The following is a 19,344-nucleotide window of genomic DNA, read 5'->3' on the forward strand; positions in this document are numbered from 1 at the left end:
ATGACGATAGTAGTGGTAGTGATGGTGCTGATTGTGAGGATGATTACAAAGAAGAAGGGAGAGGGAATTAGAATGACTATGTTAATGATTATATGTACCAACATTTGAGAGCCTATTTAGGTCCTGTTTTAAGTGCCCCGCATACCCTTAGCATACTTAATCATTAAATAACTCCATGAGGTAAGTATTATCATTATGCATATTTTGGAAGTGAAAAAAAAATGAGTTGCAGAAAGATCAGGTAAATTGCCAAAGGTCACAGAATGAACAAAAGGTAGAACCAAGCTTCAAACCCAGGTCAATATGTCTCCCTTGCAGTAACATGTTGAATTGGGAGTTGCCCTTCTCCTTCCTGGCCCCTCTACCAACACACATCAACTATATTCCCTGAATTTTCACAGAACATAGAAGTTGAATGGAAAATAATTTTAATCTTGTCCACTGTTGTACTTCAGATATACAGACATGTATGCCTGATATATATATAGGGGGACTATGGAAGCAACGTTATAGATGGCAACCAAGAAGCCTGTGTGTTAGAGAGGAATTCATAAGTGAGGGCAGCCTCGGTAACTGCTTGAAGGGAGCAAGAGCAGTGGTTCATGATACAGAGCAGATGCTACTAGAATCCACACTAACCTAGAGAAAGTGTTTCTCTGCCCTGGGAAGATGAAAACTAAATTGCAAATCTGAAAGAAAAACAACCGAAGATTCCAGCAACTCTGCTGAGTGGCCCTCTCCACGTCCCATTGCCACTGAACGGGGCATGTAAGAGGGAGAAGGCACTACCCGGATCACAGTGGGGAACGGAGTCACTTCAATCACGTTCAAGATAGAGAAGGTCAGCACAACTGCCTGGGCAGCCAGAGGGGACATCAAGAGCCAGCAGGCATCAGAGCAGTCCAGCACTCAGCCACCAAGAAGGACAAGCTGAGAAAGAGCTGCAGCCGAGGCAGGCAGGGGAGCAGCAAAGCTGGGGTGTGCATTTCAAACTAGGACACCTTTCTTGGAAACCTGAACTGAGACCCAAAAAAACAGAAGGACTGAGTTTCTCTGTTTAAGGGTGAGAGGTCTTCAGTTGTGAGACCTAGAAGTAAAGCCTTAAAGTTTCTCAGGTCTACACAGTCTAGGCACCCAAGCATGCTTGGGTTAACGCTAATTTAATAACAGGCTGCTCTATTTTTAATTCTCAGGTCTACACAGTCTATGCTCAGGTCTACACGGTCTAGGCCCCCAAGCATGCTTGGGTTAACACTAATTTAATAACAGGCTACTCTATTTTTAATAAATATCTAGATTTGCTTTCTTTTATTGAGTCCTTAAGATGCCTACTTTTACTTCATAAGTTTCTGTTATAAAAGATGAGCCAGTAAAACATAAACTATGATTCTGTGTATTTTCCTAACAAACCATTCAACCATCCAAACGTGAAAACTAATGATTTGCTGTCTTTCAGACTGTTCTTCCCACATGGTGGTAAAAGCTTGTTTAGACATTCAAATGGATCTGGTGCGCTACCACGACTTCATTCATTCACTCATTCAGCAAATATTTGTTGAGGGTACTCTGTGCCAAGTACTTGATATGCACAAAGCAAAGATTCCCCACACTCATGAAGTTTGTAGTGTGGTGAGAGAGATCACTTACATAATGCATAATTAATAGGTTAATTATTGGGGATGTTAGAAGACACAAGTGCTATGGGGAAAAGAAAAAGTCAAGCAGAGTAAAAGAAATCAGAAATGGCAGACAAGGGTTGAAGTATCAAGGTTGAAGTATTAAGTGGTATGAATAGTTTTAACATTTCATAATGGAAACAGTCAGAAATGTTTAATGTGACCCATTCCCAGGCTGTCTCCAAATGCCACCAACAACTCATTATAAAGTTGTCCAGATAAGAACTTCAAATTGGAATTATTTAACTTGAATAATTCAGGTTATTAAATGTAACTATTTAACATTGTATAGGATGACATAATTAAGTGATACATCATAGAGTTGTATAGCTTTCGAAATGAAAAATGTCTGATTAGAAAACTAATGACTTCTCATCCCATAGGTAAGAAAATTAGACCCTGAGAATTTAGGTGATTTGACCAAAATCACTGAGTCAGTAAATAGCATAAAAAGAACTAAAATGTAGTTTATAAAATAGATATTTTCTGTAAGCACAAATTCCTATTTTTTTGTAATGAGTTTACTTCTGTTTCCTGTTTACTTTTTATTCCTAATTCCCACACAATTAGAGAATTTCATTCCCAATTCATCCTGTTTCCCCCTGCCCTGCTCCGTATTTAGTTGTGTGTGTGTGTATGTGTGTGTCCTTTAAGGTGTTTCTTTATGCAGATACAAGAAAATATGAATATATTATTTAATCACTTGTAAATACAAAAATAACATGTAGATACTGCTCTATACTTTCATTTACTTAGTTGTCTTTTAAAAGAGATTCCTCACCTATTTCCTTAAATTCTGCAGTTCCTATCTTGCAATGAAGGATATAATACTAGCAATTATCTTTTCTTAGTAGAGATTGAGACTATGGAACAGAGTTCTTTAATCAAGGTGCAGATAACAGAAAGCCTGACTTACAGAGATTCAAACAAACAGGCATTTTATTCTTCTCTTACAACAGAATCCCCGAAGTCGGTGGTTGCTGGCATTGAGTCAGCAGTTCAGGGATGAATCAGGGAACTGGATCTTGTTTTCTCATGCCACCATTCTTGAAAGTTGGCTTTTATCTTCTTGCTTGCAATTGTAAAAGCCTATTGTACCTTTAGGCATTATCTACATGGATGGAGAGAGGTGATTAAGAGGCCGCCTCCTCAATCAAGTTTGCATTATTGTTCAGGAAAGAAAGCTCTCCCTGCTAGCCCTCCCATTACACTTCACTGGCAAGAGCTGAGCCACATGCCCACTCTTAGATCAATCACAGGCCAAGAGGAATAAAATTACCTTAGCTGTATAAACCAATCAGATATATAGAGATGCCAATTTTTTGTAATGGTTGCATACTATTCCATTGTACAGAAATAACTGGTTCTCTGTTGACGGACTTTAGATTGTTTTCAATCTTACACCATTGCAAGCTATGCTGCAATGACTATTTCTGGAATTATGCTATTTTGCACAATTGCTACTTTATTTGAAAAATAAATATCTAGAAGTACAAATTATTTTAACCAATTTTAAATGGAAACAATGTTCCAAAATACGTAGTGCACAATGAAACACGATGACATGTTTATGAACATTATTTTTAGGTTGATTGATCTGATTTAATAATGTTTCATTCATTGATTCAACAATTATTTTTAGATTCACTACTGTAGAGAGAGCTCTGTATAATTTCAAGGAATACAACCATAATCTTTGCCTTCAAAGGATATAAAAGTTTGAGAATTTAGCAGGCTGAAGTTAATTAATTTAAAACTTTTTCTAATTTAATGTATGTCTTAATATTGATAATGTTCAAATGGAGGCAATTAATAGACCTTTTTCTCCCTAAGGTGTATATAATCATTTTTCCAACAGGGAAAAGCAATCCTTCAAAATTTTAGACACTTTACTAAAATAACTTATAAGCCTTAGGGTTGCTATTAATATATTAATTTTGTCATTGTTATGGTGACTTCAAATAAGTCTAGTTTGCAGTTTGACACACTGATTCCTCTGGGGTTTTTTCTACACTTTAAGGTTTCACTGTGCTTCCTTGGATATAAGTTTTGTAAACCAGTTCCTGAAACAGAGGGAACAATAGCCCAACTCTTAAAGAATAAAATATTATTTTCAAGATTTTTTTGCCACATATTTTTCAGGAAAGAATTCAGAAGTAAAGGCATTCGTTAAAATTTTTTCAAACCTAAGTGGAGGCCACTAAAGACACCCATTCTACGAAATTGACACTTACAGAGCTGACAAATTGCATAAAGGGTCTTTGTGGATATTGATACTAGCTATGCAGACAGAGGAGGCTCTCCACCAAGAATTTATCAAGGGGGTCTCCAGAAAAATTAATTGCCCAAATCTCAGAATATTCCTAGCCAGTGTGGTTAGGGAATAAATAATAAACAATTAAGACACCAAGTGTAAGGAAACAAATATCTTAAGGTTAAAAAAGTAATTCATCTAAATTGAGGACCTCCATGAAGAGGGTTTGAGTCAGATCTAGAGCTGTAGTCCAGATTTGAAGTGAATTGCTAGTTTTTATAGGGCCAGGGAAAGCCTTGGCTTCAGAATGGTGTCGTGATTGGGAGCACAGTGATGGGTGAGGATAGGATGCTGTGGATCATATCCTCAGCGTTTGATAGTGGCAGCATCCCATGAGTCAATGATTCACCTTCTGAGTCTCAGTTTCTTTAGCCATTTGACAAAGATAATATGCCTACTTTTATTCAAGACCTGAACAAAAAGTATCTAATGTAACTACTAGACAATCTGTAATGTGTTGAAACTTGCATATGAGTATGCTGTTTGGTTTTTGCTGGGCACCTTGGTTAGCATATCGCTAAAGACTTTCCCAGGCCCGACCTGAGCCTTCTTTTCCAGCACCACCTGTCTTTACACCTTACCTCATAAATTTCACTTTCAGGAAAAAAAAAACTCCCCATAATGCCACATCGTAGTTCCCCATGTTGTTTCACATCTCTGTTCCTCTTGCCTGGAATACTTGCTCTGTTTTCCTCATGACTAGCTCAAGGGTAACATCCACCAGTGGTGTTTTGCTCACCACTTGCTTTCTCACAGGGACAAGTCATGCATGTGCCTGTGTACCCATGTGTGTTGGGAATGGGAAGAGGAAAGATGGCAGGAAATGGGCAACGAGGCTTGTTGTGGTTTGACTTTGTTCCCCACAAAGTTCATGTGTTAGAGACTTAGTGGCCATTATAACAGTATTAAGAGGTGAAGCCTTTAAGAGATGATTAGGCCAAGAGGGCTACATCCTCATGAATGGAGTAATGCTGTTATCTTGGGAGTTGGTTAGTTATTGAGGGAGTGGGTTCCTGATAAAAGGGTAAGTTTGGCCCCACTTCCTTCCATCCCACATGCTTGCTTGCTCTCTGCCATGGGATAATGCAGCATGAAGGCCCTCACCAGATGTCAGCAACATGCTCTTGGACTTCCCAGCCTCCAGTACCATGAGCCAATTCATTTGTATAAATTACCTAATCTGTGGTATTCTGTTATAGCAGCAGTAAACAGAGACAAGTAAAACAAGGCTGAAGAGGTCTTTCAAGACCAGATTGAGAAGGGCTTTACATGTCACAGTAAGGAGTTTTACCTAATATTATGGGCAAAATCTTAGGGAGGTTACAGAGTATTTTAGTAATGAGAGGATCAGGTATTTTTTATTTAGTAAATGATCTGACTGCAGTGAGGAGGATAGATTGGAGAGAAAGAAAATGTCACAGATCCAAATGGGGCTTGCTAGACAAAGAAAAATTTCACTATACATTGCCTTCTCCTCTTCCTTTGGAGTTTCCAGAAGTTAGTGGGTTTGTGCAGGGTCCAGTCAGGGTGGAATCCTGGAGACTTATAAAGCATCATGAAGTGAGTGTTGGGGTCCCTGAGGCATAAGTCTAATTGTGGCAGCCCAGCCTCTCCCCAAGGTCTGCTCTCAGCTCCTCTCTCTTTACAGCAGAAGGCAGAGGACAACAGTAGTATATTCTAATAACAAAAAATAGAGGGAAAGTCATATAAATAGGTGAAGACAGCAAACGAAGAAGGAGCATGCTTAGAAGGGCAGTTACCGGCCAGGCGCTGTAGCTCACACCTGCAATCCCAGCATTTTGAGAGGCCACGGCGGGTGGATCATGAGGTTAAGAGATCGAGACCATCCTGGCCTAGCCAACATGGTGAAACTCTGTCTCTACTAAAAATACAAACATTAGATGGGTGTGGTGGCACGTGGCTGTAGTCCCAGCTGCTCAGGAGGCTGAGGCAGGAGAATCTCTTGAACCTGGGAGGTGGAGGTTGCAGTGAGCCAAGTTCGTGCCACTGTACTCCAGCCTGGCAACAGAGTGAAACTCTGTCTCAAAAAAAAAAAAAAAAAAAAAAAGGGCAGTTACCATTTTTGTTCATCAGCTCTACGCCAGTGGCTTTTCCTTTTACAGTAGTCCTCAAATTTTAGAATGCACTGGAATCATCTGGAGGGCTCATTAAACCACAGACTCAGTGATTCTGATTCTATAGGTTTAAAGTGGGGCCAATAATTTGCATTTCTAGCAAAGTCCTTTGATAGGCTGATGCTGCTGGCCCAGGAACCACACTTTCAGAAACACTGTCCTATTTTCTCTCTTGAACACCTCAATAACATAGCAGGGTGGTATTAAATGAAGAAGAAACACTTATTGAAGAATTAAGTGGCCAGGCGCGGTGGCTCACGCCTGTAATCCCAGCACTTTGGGAGGCCAAGGTGGGCGGATCATGAGCTCAGGAGATCGAGACCATCCTGGCTAACATGGTGAAACCCCGTCTCTACTAAAAATACAAAAAATTAGCCAGGTGTGGTGGTGGGCGCCTGTAGTCCCAGCTACTGGGGAGGCTGAGGCAGGAGAATGGCATGAACCCAGGAGGCAGAGCTTGCAGTGAGCTGAGATCATGCCACTGCACTCCAGCCCGGGTGACAGAGCGAGATTCCATCTCAAAAAAAAAAAAAAGAAAGAAAGAAAAAAAAAAGAATTAAGTAAACTGCCCTCTGCCCTAGGTCAACTAGTAAGTAGGAAACAAAACTTGGAAGTCAGATTCTGTTGGGCTTGAAAGTCCACTTTTTTACGTCACACTCCTCTTTCCTCCACAGATGTCTTGAGACAGAGGACAGGGCAGAGGAAGCTCTCAGCTATTTCCTTTCCATCAGGGTCCAAAGTACCCACAGCACAGAAATATGAGGGTGGAGTTTAAAGGAAAATCTTGTACCTCTGAGCATTTCTTTTTCTCCAGAAACCATTTCAACTCCTTGAGTTCCTCACTGTGGCCCAAAAGGTGATATCCAGATACTTGCATGTGCTCAGATAATATCTCCTCTGAAGGAGGCATAAAATGAGCATCCCACTTTTCTACATGCAAGATAATGCCTGGAAGTGTGTGATCTGTCCACATGCATCTTGCCTTGTATGCCTTTTCAAGTGAGTTCCAGCCTCCCTGATGCTTACATCACTTACCCCCAGCATTTCCAAGTGATTTTATAAGGAATCGCCCCACTGTGCTCCCTGCAGGCCTTTCCCCATTTTTCATAAATATTTCTACATGCTATAGATGTCCCATCAAACCCTGTTTCCGACTTTGAATGATTTGTTTGAATGCTTTCACTTGCTTTTGTCTACTTCGGGCTGGAACAAAAAGAAAACAAAACCAAAAAATTTAAAAAAAAAATCACCCTGGAAAAGCATTTACTTTGAATATACCTGTGCTTTGAAATTAATTGTTTTATCTATAGGTAATAAGTATGTAAAAAGCCAAGATGCTGCTTTTGACCAAAGGAATCATTTAAACCCAATGTTTCATTTTTGCTCCTTTCTGAAAGGTAACATTCAACTTACAAAGTGGGCAAGGTTTGCATGAGGAGACTTTAAAGTCTTTCTATGTTATTTATACTGCATAAGTTCCCACATTGCAATCATCAAAAGAAGGCTAATTCTCCCAAGATTTTTTTTCCTATGTAAGAGATTGTTGTTTTTCAGGGTTTCTTTTTTTGTTTGTTTTTCTGAATAAGGAAGTAGTAAACATCAATAAAAAATTTTGCCTAAAACAGACCTTCATAATCCTCCCAGATTTTCAAACTTACCTCACCAGTATAGTTTCTGCTGACTTAGTTAACTTAGTATTCGCTGAATTAGGCTTGTTATAATTTCATATTCCTTGACTTTAGATGGCATTTTTGTCCATGTGGGGTTGAATTTATTTATTATTATTATTTATTTTTAGACAGGGTCTCACTGGGTCACCCAGGCTGGAGTACAGGGGTGAGACCATTGTTTACTGCAGCCTCCACCTCCCAGACCCATGCAATCCTCCTGCCTCAGTCCCCCAAGTAGCTGGGGCTACAGGCGTGAGCCATCACGCATGGTGAATTTTTGTATTTTTTGTAGAGATGAGGTTTCATCATCTTGCCCTGGCTGTTCTCAAACTCCTGATCTCAAGCAATCTGCCTGGCTCTGTGGGGTTTTAAAGTCATTACACCGTATACAGTTTAGGTAAGTAAAAAACTGCATTTTCATAAATCTAGATTTTAAAAATGTAATGCATTCTTCCTCTTCCTCTCACTTTTCTTCTTGTCTCCTTCCCTCCTTCCTTCTTACCCTTCCCACTTTCTCCTTGTCCCTTTCCCTGTCCTTTCAATCCCTTCCCTAACACTTCAGCCCAAAAGCTATTAGTCAGGGCCGAGCAAGACACAGTGGGGAGGAGGGCTGCTCAGTTTCACATGTTAAAACTCCAGTAAGATGAAGAGGGTTCTGTGCTAAGGTATGGTGGTGATGGGTGGCCCAGCATGTAAGGTTGCCAGATTTAGCAAGTAAAAATACAGGAAGCCCTGTTAAATTTGAATTTCAGATAAACAGTAAGTAATTTTTAGTACAAGTATATCCCATGCAATATTGGAGACATACCTATATAAAATAATTACTGTTTAATTGAAATTCAAATTTAATTGGATGTCCTGTCTTTTATCTGCCAACTCTGTGTCTAAGCCCAGTGTGGATGGGAAGGCATTCACATGGGGAAGGGACAGAGGGGGCAGCAGGTTAGCGTGGGGTGCCAGAGCCAAGCAAGATGCCAGGGACATCCCAAAAAGAGAAGGTCAATGGCCCAAGAGATTGTTTATGCACATGGGAATTGATCAAGTAAGAAAATATATTGAGGAAAATTTTGAAGATGGGAGTCACAAATCTGGAGTGGGAGAAAATTAGAATGAGACATGTTATGGGACTGATTGAGCTTAGAGATACCAATGTGAACATATGGTTGATAACTTTAAAATGCCATATGTACATATTTGCTTTATATTCATAGAATGCCTCTAGAATGTGCACAAAAGAGTTGTAGCAGTGTTTATCTCTAGGGAGTAGGAGTGAGTGGCTGGGGCACAAGGTGGAAAAATTACTTTTCCTTATTTTCCTTTGCTACTTTTTAAATTTTTAATTTACATTTAATTAATTTTTAAGTTTAAATTTTTAAATTTTTAATTTAAATTGTGCTGTGTACATTGTCTATACTAGAAAATGTATTTTTAAAATAGTTATGCATTAAAAAATAAAACTGGCTTTATTTCAAATCAGAAACCTTAGAGATTTTCTAGACCAAATTCCTGTATCCTTGAGGTCACAGAACCAAATTTAGTAGTGAGAAAGGGCTCTGGATTCAAATTCTGATGCTGTCACATGGCAGCACAGTGCCCTTGCCTCTCCGAATGTCGCTTTCTCCACTATAGTACAGAGCACAAAGCAAGGGTTCTGAAGTCAGTCTGCTTGAGGATGAGTCCTGTTCAGCTTCACCTTGTCCCAGTGCATGATCTTGGGCAAGTCAACTGGCCTCTTTCAACTGCAGACTTTGTTATGATTGCATTAGCTTTATTCCATCAAATCCAGGAAACCCTGGGCTGTTTAAAATGCACAATTATTTTATGTTCTACTAACAACTTTTTTAAGTCCTAGAATTTATTGTAAGATATCAACCACTGTGAAATGCAGGCTGATTTCAGAGACATTAAAATGTGAAAAACATGCATCTTAGAATCAATGTAGTATGATCGCACTTACCAAAGGCAAAAAAATAACAGAAAAAGAGGTTCAATGGTAATTGAGAAGTAAATGGACAGAAGTGAAGAATATCAGGCTAGCATCCAGTAAACATTACAGATCGGAGAAAAAGGAAAGTGAAAATATAATGGGAGGTAAATACTTCAATCTTTGCACAATTTAGATCAAGAAAATAAAAACAGTTTGCATGCACTTGTAAACAACCAAAAAATATAAACAATATAGAACTGGGGTTACCTCCCAGGAAAGGCTGCACTGTTGTCAATAATGTGACCAAGGCGGTAGCTCAAATCCCAGCACTTTGGGAGGCTGAGGCAGGCGGATCACTTGAGCCCAGGAGTTCAACACCAGCCTGGGCAACATAGTGAAAGCTTGCCTCTACAAAAAAAAAAAAAATTAGCCAGGCGTGGTGGCGCACCTGTAGTCTCAGCTACTTGTGGGGTTGAGGCAGGAGGAACACTTGGGCCCAGGAGGTTGAGGCTGCAGTGAGCTATGATCTCGCCAAAGCACTCTAGCCTGGGCAACAGAGTGAGATTCTGTGTCTCTAATAATAATAATAATGTGACCAAGAACTGAAACCCACGCCCTACATTATAATGACATGTTACCAAGAGGCAGCAGATGTGTAGTTCTAAGTTGGGCACGGAAGCAGGCAGCATTGAGGACCAGCCAGTTGAGTTGGGGTATAGACTGCCTCTGGGCTTGCACCTGGGTGAAGTCAATAGAGATCATAAAAAGGGGATTTGGGGAGGTCTGTAAAATATGTAACTTAAGCATGAATGCCTGAGAACTTTGGGGGAACTCTGGGCCTGCTTAATTCTCCTGTTGACTCTGGTGAGACACTGAAATTTTCAAAAAGAGCCAGACATGATGGTGCGTCTGTGTAGTCCCAGCTCCTGGGGAGGCTGAGGTGGGAGGATTGCTTGAGCCCCCAAGTTCCAGATCAGACTGGACAACACAGCGAGACTCCTTCATTTAAAAGAATGTTTTAGGCCAGGTGTGGTGGTTCACACCTGTAATCCCAGCACTTTGGGAGGCCGAGGCAGGCGGATCATGAGGTCAGGAGATTGAGGCCATCCTGGCTAATGTGATGGTTTAACGCGGTGAGACCATCCTGGCTAACCCCGTCTCTACTAAAAATACAAAAAATTAGCCAGGCTTGGTGGCATGTGCCTGTAATCATAGCTACTCGGGAGGCTGAGGCAGGAGAATTGCTTGAACCCAGGAGGCGGAGGTTGCAGTGAGCTGAGATTGCACCACTGCACTCCAGCCTGGGTGACAGAGTGAGACTCCATCTCAAAAAAAAAAAAGTTTTAATGTAAATAATAATAATTAATAATATGGCTGTGTACCTAGTTGGCCTTCACTATCCGCCAACTAATCAGCACTCTATACCAGAACTGAGTCCTGGAAGGAGGGAACCATGTACAGGTGGCAGACAGTGGCACTGTTCTGTATCACTGCTTGGGAGGAGGGGAGTCCTGATTTCCTCGGGAGGGTCAGGGAGTGTGGGGTTGGGGAGTGGACTGTTGAAGGGGGAGTGGACTGTTGAAGAGGGAGTAGACACTTACCTCATAGAGGTGTGGTAGGAATTAATAACATCACCATGTCTGGTACATGGTGAGTGCTCAGTAATGCTAGCTATTGTTAAATGAAAAAAAAAAAGCTTTTTATGCCATAAAATGCTATGCAAATATTTATATTGTGTAATTTTTTAAGCACCGTCAAGATTAGATTCTGATTCTTGAGACTTGCGATTCAGACCACTTTGCAGCATGCCACACTATGCTTATTTCATGCACTATTACTTTAAATTGAACTCTTTTTCAATAAACTGCATTATATATACTTGTTCATAAACAATATTTTTGGGCATGGGTGCTGTGTATCTTTCAGATATTTCCATAATATATACACACAATATAACACAGAAATACAGATTTTTCTTTTAAAGAGCAAAGCTTCAGCAGTTTCTCTTGAATTTTATTCTGTCATTTGACTACATTATATTCCTGATGTTCAATTTGCACTGAGTACATTACGGACTTCTCTAGGGAACAGAAAGAATTTTTTTAAGTAAACATAAAATGCTTTGATAAATCAAAACATGTGAATGAGATTTCTGTTAAAAATGTTCCAATCTGTTTTGAGACTTGAAATAAAGCTCTTTAACATAATAAAACCTGTTAACCTAAAGGCAACAATAAAATAATAATAATAACTCATTTGTTATAGAAGTAATGCATAGGGCTTATTTTGAAAGATTAGTTATATTAAATACAAAGGGAATCTTGCTATAAACCAGTTGTAAAGAAACTTAAAAGCTGTTAAGGTCTATGCTATCTGACTTAAGCTGACAATAAGTATAAGTTTTTGGAATTCACACATAACCATTTATATCATAAACTAGCCATTATGTCTCTCATGTTGAAAAGTCAATCATATTCTAAATATTCTGGAATCTCACTTCAGTGCTAGCTCCATAAGAACAGGGACCTTGCCTTGCCCATCCACAGCTGTATTCCCAGCAACTAGAATATTGTCTGCCATAATAGGGTTCAATAAATCCTAAATGAATAAACAATATACATAGATTTTTGAAGATTTAAGAAATCTCGACACTCAAACTTTCAAATATAGACCCAGAGCAGTGGCTCACGCTTGTAATCTCAGCACAGTGGGAAGCCCTGATGCATGGATCACTGGAGCCCAGGAGTTTGAGACTACCTGGGCAACATGGTGAAACCCTGTCTCTATAAAAATAAAAAAAAAATTAGCCAGGTATGGTGGTACATGCCTGTAGTCCCAGCTACTTGGGGGGCTGAGGCAAGAGAATCACTTGAGCTCTGGAGATCAAGACTGCAGTGAACTGTGTTTGTGCCACTGCACTCCAGCCTGGGTGACAAAACGAGACCCTATCTCGGAAAAAAAAAAAAAAAAAAAATCCCAAAATAAAAAACAGGTAGTTGGGGAATGATAATTTAAAATACGAAATGGTCCTGTGAGCTTGCAAGTTTGATCTAGGTCAAAATGTAGTTGAACAGAGATCTGAAAATCTCAACTCAGCTGACTAACCAGCTGTGTTTAGTAAGCTATGAAGCTATGCCATTCAACTTCTCTGAGTTTCCGTTTCTTCTTGCCCTCTAAAATGACTGGAGGTGAAAGGAGGGAAAGATGGCTGGAACTAATGATTTTAAGAGCCCTTCTAGTCCCCAAATTCTGTGACACTGTGAGATATAAAGCCCTACCCAAAGGCATTTATGTGTACGTTTACACCTTTTTACCTGAGATGAAGACACAGAAACTAATAGCTAAGTCACCCAAAACTGGCAATGTTGTAGAGACTGTAGAGTGGCCTTCAAAACCTGTTCTCCCCTTCCTCCTGTGCACAGAGCTAAGCTACATTTCCCCTTCTCCTGTGCAGTGAGGTGTGGCCATGTGGCCATGTTCTAGGGAATAGAGTGCTAGCAAGTGGTATGCACCACTTCCAAACCTGGCTCATAAAACCTCACATGTATGCACTGCCAAACTCTTGCCCTTCCAACTGTCAGGAATGATGAACTCCACCTCCACCTCAACACACACAGCCAGAGTGACTTTAGAAGCCACATGTTGAACATGGTAGACTCACTACCAGTCTGAATTACTGAATAACTTCATGCAGTAGAACACCTACTCCCTTTCTCACCCCCAGAAAATTTGGGATACAATTCTCCATTGGTCTCTCAGGTTTTTTTGTTTTGTTGTTGTTGTTGCTGTTGTTTTGCACACCCTGTGAGCAAAAGCATTCAATCCCTGCAATTCTTGACTCAAGGCTATTAAAAAAAGGCATTGAATCCCTTTGTTCTGGGCTGTCTTTTCAGGAAAGTTTGTGTAGTGAACAACCTTGAAAGATAGATAGGGTCTCCCTTGGAAGCAAAGGACAGATTTGTTTACTGTACCATATAATAAAGATGATATCTCCCTATGGGGCAAAAGGCAGCTATGCTTCCAGCTAATTTAAAAAGTTGTGCATTCTCTAAGCTCCAGCATCCTTAGCTTTGGCATAAGCTCTCTCCATGAGCTGCACTCACCAGGGACAATCCATATTGCTCCTGTGGGACTTGGGAGACTTGGGGGAACTGACATAAACATGAAGCTTATGTTGTTTGCTATGGCATGAGTAATAAGGTCATTTGTTTCTAACCCAAGAATTTCATGTCTTCTGCCAACTTCCATGAAACTATTATGGGCTAACTTGTAGTAGGCTTGCAAGTAGGATAAGATCCCAGACATTCATAGTACTTGACACCCACTTACTTTCTCACCCTAGAAAACCCCTGGACTCATATGAACAACACATTACAGTTTGGGTCTATTTTTATAACCAGAAAAGCAGCAGTCATATTCCTATTAAAAATCGACAAGAAGTTAGAGTAGATTACCTAATATTTGTCGAATAATAAGATGAAATTTAAAAATATGAGTCTGTTAAATGAGATATTCAAATTAACTTTGATACATATTTTTCAAAATGTATCAAAGGGTACTGCTATGGTTTAAATGTATGTGTGCCTTCAAAACTCATACGTTGAAACTTAATCCCCAGTGCAATAGTATTCAAAGGTGAGGACTTTAGAAGGTAATTAAGTCATGAGGGTTACACTCTCTTGAATGAAATTAGTGCCCTTATAAAAGAGCTTAAGGGATCCTGTTTGATCCTTTCTGCCCTTTTGTCCTTCCATCCTTCTGCCATGTGAGGACACAGCAATAACTTGCCTCTTGGAAGCAGAGGTCCCTAACCAGACGCCAAATCTGCTGATGCCTTGTTCTTGGACTTTCCAACCTCCAGAACCATGAGAAATAAATTTCTATGACTTATAAGTGACCCAGTCTAAGGTGTTGTGTTGTAGCAGCCCAAACAGACTAAGATAGGTACACTAGTCCTGTAAGATATCTGGTGAAAATAATGTCCTATGTTTACATGTTTTGTAATACATTCACTGTTTTATATCTCATCCCCCTTCCCTGGAGAGTCACAATGCACATTAGCTTATTAAAGATTCTGAGAAACCAGTAATAAGAAAACTATTTGCATTATTTAACCAGTAGCATTTCCTGCACTTTTTCAGCATAACTCCTACTGACATTCTATGCAATGATTGTCCATGGAATACACAGAGGGAAATGCAGGGTTAGATCATTTCTAAAATCCCTTTATGCATCTATGATCCAAATGTCTGAAAATAAGCAGGAAACACATTTATTAGACAAATATGGATACAATCAGTGCTTCTTAAATTTTAATGTGCAAACAGATCACCTGGGAATCTAGTTAAAATGCATATTTTGATTTACAAATCTGTGTAGGACCTGATATTCTGCATTTCTGTAGAGTTCTCAGGTGATGTCAATGCTGCTGGTCTACAGACCATTCCTTGAGTAGCAATACTCTAGACAATATAGAATCTAAAAAATAATAGTTACATTTGTGATTATTGTTTTAAGACATGTAGCAAACTAATCGATAAGAATATGTTATTACAAATAAGTTTGGTTTTGCTTTATTTTTTTAGAAATGGGGTCTCTATTGCTCAGGCTGGAGTGCACTGGAACAATCATAGCTCACTTCAGGCTCCAACTCTTGGGCTCAAACAATCTTCCCACCTTAGCCTCCCAAGTAACTAAAACTATAGGCACACACCACCATTCCTGGCTAATATCTTAAATTGTATGTAGAGATGCAGTCTCACTACCCAAGCTTGTCTTGAACTCCTGAGCACAAGTGATCCTCCCATCTCAGCTTTCCAAAGTGCTGAGATTACAAGTATGAGCTACCACACCCAGCTGCAAATAAGTTTTAACTATATATTAAAAAAACATGGTCCCAATTTGTTGCTTCATTTTAGACAACTTGGGGGTGATTTCAGAATTTCTCAGAAATTCAGAATATGTTTACTTAGTAGAAAATTTGTTTATTCCTGATAAATTCAGGAATATGTTTACTTAGTAGAAAAATGTATGAGAATCAGTTTGGGATTCTGCACTATTGTGAAGCCTCTTCCCAACTTAGAATTTTGCATAGAGACAGGTCTTCTACAAAGACACAAATAGCTTGTGAGTCAACCCAGCAGAGGGAATTAATCTGGCCATATTTTTACCTATGTGCGTGATATGGTTTGGCTGTGTCCCCACCCAAATCTCATCTTGAATTGTAGCTCCCATAATCCCCATGTGTCATAGGAAAGACCCAGTGGGAGGTAATTGAATCACGGGGGTGAGTTTTTACCCCCTGCTGTTCTCATGATAGCCAAAAAATCTCACAAGAGCTGATGGTTTTATAAAGGTCAGTTCCCCTGTACACACTCTCTTGCCTGCTGCCACGTAAGACATGCCTTTGCTCTTTCACCTTCTGCCATGATTGTGAGGCCTCCCCAGCCATGTGAAACTGTGAGTCCATTAAACCTCTTTTCCTTTATAAATTACCCAGGCTCAATTATGTCTTTATTAGCAGCGTGAAAACAGACTAATACAGTGCTCTATACTAAAAGTTACTAAAACGTATTCTCTCCAAAAAATGCTTTTTTTCTTTTGTTTTCTCTCAGTTCACATTTGAACTTTTTTGGCCTATGTTTCAGAAATCCTTTTCCCCATTTTGCACTTATAATTGTGTAGTATAATTGTTTCGGCAAAATCTAAAGGTGTGTGAGATCAGGTAGAAAGGTTATAAGGAGATCCACTTCCAGGAGCATAAAAACATAATATCAACAAAGTTACTTCCAACAGTAAAAAGAAAGTTTGGTATGTGCTAATTAAAGACTATGATATGTGTGAATTTGTTTCCAATTATGAGATCTGAATCCAATAATGAATTCTTTGAACATGTTTCCAAAGAAACATATTTGGCTCTACATAAAATTTCATAACAATCCCTAAATAAAAATAATTTGCAATCTTCATGATACATGAGAAGAAAAATGTCAAAGGTACACTGTATGCTCTCAATGGAATAATAAAAATCATTTAAAATTATAAGCATCTGGGGAAAATTCAGGATATAACATTATGTTAAATAAAAATAAAAGAAAATGTATCTTTCCTGTAAGTACACAACCTAAAAAAATAAAAGAAGTTTAGTGTGTGGGGTCATAAAATCATGAGTAAATTTCCCTTTCACATAGATTTCTGTTAATACTGCATTTCTGCTATTGGTGTATGTTATTTAAAATAAGTAGAAAAACAGTTACTAATTATGGCAATAAGACTTAGAAAAAATACCTTTTTGTTTCATTGGTGTTTTTTAATGTGTTGAAGTGGAAGAAATGTTTATCTATCCGAATCTTCTGTCAATTTTCTGTCTGTAGTGTATAAGACTAAGCTATATGTAGGGAATAGATAAGAAACCCAGCAGAAAACAGCACACCCAAAGTAAACTGCTGAGGGGAGTTTAATAGACTCTTCACAAATGTGTGGGTGAAGATTTAGGGAAATCAGCAAGGAATCAGGCAGTTCCGGGGCTGGGGGCAGTGCAGGGCTCACAAACAGGGAGCTATTATCACTCTTGGAACCAAAGGGAAAAGGATGGAGCAGTCAATGGAAGCTGGGTTGCATTCCTTAATGGAAAGGCTACCTTAGGGAGGGAAACAGCTAACGGACAGCATGCTGACAGCGTGAGCCTAAGGAATAGATACCCCAACCTCACAGTACTGATGCATCCTAATCATAAATCCCAATGAAGCCAAAGAACAAGATAGCTGGTTGGTGCAGGTCAGCCCTCCAGGGGCAGAGATAGAGAAAAGAGGCACGTGGATATGGAGAGATGTGTGGACAATAAGCAGAACAAGGGGTTATAGAGTAGTACAGGAAGGGGATCTGTGCGTTTACACATGGGTTCACACAGGGCTCATGCTAAGGGCTTCAGGCTAATGCTAATGAAGAAAAATGTGACTAAAGGCACTTCTGAAAGCATTGCGTAAACATGTTTATTTCTCCTTATGCGCAAGAGTGCCCATGCTGTGTTTGCTTCGCTGAAATAAAATGTTCCAAGACATCCTGCACATTCCTTTGCATTAATAGCAAGAGCTAATGGATCTTAAAACAAGAAGAATCTTATCAGACCTGTGTTTAAAAACCTGTCCTGCAGAAAGGAAGAAAATTTTTGCAATCTACCCATCTGACAAAAACCTAATATCCAGAATCTACAAGGAGCTTAAACAAATTTACAAGAAAAAACAACCATCAAAAAGCAGGTGTAGGATATGAACAGATACTTCTCAAAAGAAGACATTTATACAGCCTACAAACATATGAAAAACGCTTATCATCACTGGTCATTAGAGAAATGCAAATCAAAACTACAATGAAACTCCATCTCACACCAGTTAGAATGGAGATTATTAAAAAGTCAGGATACAACAGATGCTGGCAAAGCTGTGGAGAAATAGGAACGCTTTTACACTGTTGGTGGGAGTGGAAATTAGCTCAACCATTGTGGAAGACAGTGTGGCGCTTCCTCAAAGATCTAGAACCAGAAATACCATTTGACCCAGTGATCCCATTACTGGGTATATACCCAAAAGATTATAAATCATTCTACTATAAAGACACCTGCACACGTATGTTTATTGCAGCACTATTTACAATAGCAAAGACTTGGAACCAACCCAAATGCCCACCAATGATAGATTGGATAAAGAAAATATGGCACATATACACGATGGAATACTATGCAGCCATAAAAAGAGATGAGTTCATGTCCTTTGCAAGGACATGGATGAAGGTGGAAGCCATCATTCTCAGCAAACTAACACAGGAACAGAAAACCAAACACCGCATGTTCTCACTCATAAGTCCATGAACACATGGACGCAGGGAGGGGAACATCAGGTACCAGGGCCTGTCGGGGGATGGGGGCAAGAGGAGGGAAAGCATTAGGACAAATACCTAATGCATGACAGGTTGATAGGTGCAGCAAACCACCATGGCACATGTATACCTATGTAACAAACCTGCATGTTCTGCACATGTATCCTAGAACTTAAGTAAAGTTCTTATTTTACTTAAAGTTAAAAAAAAACTGTCCTGATCACAACTTTTTGTAGCAGATTTTATATATCGTATATATAATTAATAAATCATCCTATGCCCTCATGGAGACTTTCTTGACTTCTACATTTCTTAAAAAAGGATATTTTTTTCTAGAAGTATAAAATGTTGATGATAGTGTTGGTGGTGGTGATGATGATGATGACAGCTATCACTTATTGAATGCTTACTATATGTGCTAAAGTACCTAGGAGGTAGGTAATATTATTGTCTCCTTTTAACATACGGGTAAAACACGAAGGCTAAAGGAAGCCCATTAGCTTCTTCAAATTATATCCCCAGAAATGACAGGGGCTTTTGGAGGCTGTCAGACTACAGAGCCCTCAATTTTAAGCAGCCTATTGCCTTTCTGAAAACAGTATATCTTTTATTTTAATATTGAGAAAGTTGATAGATGATCTTTAAAACTTTTCCTTAATAGCTAATTAAATGATATACAAAACTGCCAAAGACGGAGAAAGAACAAGAGAAAAGACATCAGAGAGGGCATGAACTGAGGGGAGATGGA

At 39.3% G+C, this 19,344-nt stretch overlaps 1 long non-coding RNA gene across 2 annotated transcripts in view; it reads right to left on the reverse strand.

The window, feature by feature from the left end:
• The window catches only part of LOC116474196 (uncharacterized), a 49,939-nt gene that overhangs the window by 4,119 nt on the left and 26,476 nt on the right, over window positions 1–19,344 (reverse strand). Inside the window, exons 2-3 of one of the 2 annotated variants that reach the window (XR_009215134.1) lie at window positions 10,343–10,460; window positions 7,161–7,328 (exon numbers count right to left, since the gene is read on the reverse strand). This is a non-coding gene — a long non-coding RNA (uncharacterized LOC116474196). The remainder of the gene's footprint in view (window positions 1–7,160; window positions 7,329–10,342; window positions 10,461–19,344) is intronic. The other variant, XR_004371208.2, reaches the window with a different exon arrangement.

This window comes from Hylobates moloch, unplaced genomic scaffold, assembly GCF_009828535.3.
Source record: "Hylobates moloch isolate HMO894 unplaced genomic scaffold, HMol_V3 SCAFFOLD_10, whole genome shotgun sequence".
NCBI lineage: Eukaryota > Metazoa > Chordata > Mammalia > Primates > Hylobatidae > Hylobates > Hylobates moloch.